Source organism: Coregonus clupeaformis, chromosome 7 (genome assembly GCF_020615455.1).
Source record: "Coregonus clupeaformis isolate EN_2021a chromosome 7, ASM2061545v1, whole genome shotgun sequence".
NCBI lineage: Eukaryota > Metazoa > Chordata > Actinopteri > Salmoniformes > Salmonidae > Coregonus > Coregonus clupeaformis.
In genome coordinates this window covers 64,490,666-64,493,459 of record NC_059198.1, presented here as the reverse complement: position 1 = coordinate 64,493,459, position 2,794 = coordinate 64,490,666, and positions in this window count along the sequence as shown.

Genomic DNA, 2,794 nt, shown 5'->3' with positions numbered 1-2,794 from the left:
TAACCTGATGAGACGCTTGGTTAACACTTTAACCTGATGAGACGCTTGGTTAACACTTTAACCTGATGAGAAGCTTGGTTAACACTTTAACCTGATGAGACGTTTGCTTAACACTTTAACCTGATGAGACGCTTGGTTAACTCTTTAACCTGATGAGACGCTTGGTTAACACTTTAACCTGATGAGACGCTTGGTTAACACTTTAACCTGATGAGACGCTTGGTTAACTCTTTAACCTGATGAGACGCTTGGTTAACACTTTAACCTGATGAGACGCTTGGTTAACACTTTAACCTGATGAGACGCTTGGTTAACACTTTAACCTGATGAGACGCTTGGTTAACACTTTAACCTGATGAGACGCCTGGTTAAGACTTTAACCTGATGAGACGCTTGGTTAACACTTTAACCTGATGAGACGCTTGGTTAACACTTTAACCTGATGAGACGCTTGGTTAACACTTTAACCTGATGAGACGCTTGGTTAACACTTTAACCTGATGAGACGCTTGGTTAACACTTTAACCTGATGAGACGCTTGGTTAAGACTTTAACCTGATGAGACGCTTGGTTAACACTTTAACCTGATGAGACGCTTGGTTAACACTTTAACCTGATGAGACGCTTGGTTAACACTTTAACCTGATGAGACGCTTGGTTAACACTTTAACCTGATGAGACGCCTGGTTAACACTTTAACCTAATGGGGTTTTCAGAGAGAAAAGTTGACCTGATGGGGGAGAGCGAGAGAGAAGAGAGAGAGAGCATTTTATTTACAGGTTTTAACCCCCCTAACAGGTTTTAACCCCCCTACATCTAGTTGACAGGTTTTAACCCCCTACATCTAGTTGACAGGTTTTAACCCCCCTACATCTAGTTGACAGGTTTTAACCCCCCTACATCTAGCTGACAGGTTTTAACCCCCTTCATCTAGTTGACAGGTTTTAACCCCCTACATCTAGTTGACAGGTTTTAACCCCCTTCATCTAGTTGACAGGTTTTAACCCCCCTACATCTAGTTGACAGGTTTTAACCCCCCTACATCTAGTTGACAGGTTTTAACCCCCTACATCTAGTTGACAGGTTTTAACCCCCTACATCTAGTTGACAGGTTTTAACCCCCTACATCTAGTTGACAGGTTTTAACCCCCCTACATCTAGTTGACAGGTTTTAACCCCCTACATCTAGTTGACAGGTTTTAACCCCCCTACATCTAGTTGACAGGTTTTAACCCCCCTACATCTAGTTGACAGGTTTTAACCCCCTACATCTAGTTGACAGGTTTTAACCCCCCTACATCTAGTTGACAGGTTTTAACCCCCTACATCTAGTTGACAGGTTTTAACCCCATTCATCTAGTTGACAGGTTTTGACCCCCCTACATCTAGTTGACAGGTTTTAACCCCCCTACATCTAGTTGACAGGTTTTAACCCCCTACATCTAGTTGACAGGTTTTAACCCCCCTACATCTAGTTGACAGGTTTTAACCCCCTACATCTAGTTGACAGGTTTTAACCCCCCTACATCTAGTTGACAGGTTTTAACCCCCCTACATCTAGCTGACAGGTTTTAACCCCCTTAATATGTTCTAACCCCCTAACAGGTTTTAACCCCCCAACATCTAGGTAGCAGGTTTTAACCCCCCTAACCGGTTTTAACCCCCTAAACCATGGTGGGCATCCACACAGAGTATTCCCAGCTCAACACAGGAGACTCTCGAATGTCTCAATTACTTTGTATGATACTTTATAATTTGTCACTCTTGTTTATAATGTGTCAATCCTGAGCCCCAAGTCACTATTTTTATGTTCCTGCTATGAGTGGGTCTGTCTGTCAAGTCCTGTTGATAGTCTCGGATGTGTATGGTTGAACTGTCACCTGTCAGCTAACATCTAGCTCCTGTAGAAGAGTATATGTCAAGACCAGAGATGCAGGCAGAGCAAGTATCAGCTTTACACAAGACGAGGAGAAATGTAAAGGAGGCTGCTGAAAGAACAGACGTCGTCATCCTTAGATCTTCGCTCAATGCAGTTTTATTGAAGTGTTAAAACTTTTCAGAAAGCCAATCAAATTCATCTTGCCCCTGGAGTAGATCAGCCCTGAGGACACTTTTGGGAAAGTAAAACTGCACTGAGCAAGATGGTCAGTGTTTCAGCCAGTGTAGCACAGCGTTGGCATCGTCTTCAGCCTGACATACTACTCATCTTCTTCTAATTCTACCGGACATTGACTCGGTACCGGTACCACCTGCATAAAGCCTCGTTATTGTTATTGTGTGATTTTTTTATTTAGTAAATGTTTTCTTAACTCTATTTTCATAAAACTGCATTGTTGGTTAAGGGCTCGTAAGTAAGCATTTCACGGTAAGGTCTACACCTGTTGTATTCGGCGCATGTGACAAATACAATTTGATTTGATTTGAGATTAAGAATAGCCAACAACACTCTCTAGGAAACATCTTGTTTGAATACATGTAGCTAGAGGATGTATTCTTTAAAAGACCACATTCAGACTAAATAGGTAATACAGACTGTATGATTGAAAATACATCTTTATAGAAAGAGGGGCAGCTTGTTAACACTGTGTGGTCCCAAATGGCACCCTATTCCCTATATAGTGTGCTACTTTGAACCAGGGCCCATATGGGATAGGAGGCCATTTGAAGCCCACATCTCTTCATGTTTAAATGTTTTATGTCTGTGTTGTGCCTGGCAGCCTGGGCCCTAGCAGGGGAGGATGTTTCATATTTCCACTGAGCTCCACACACACATGCACACACACACACACACACA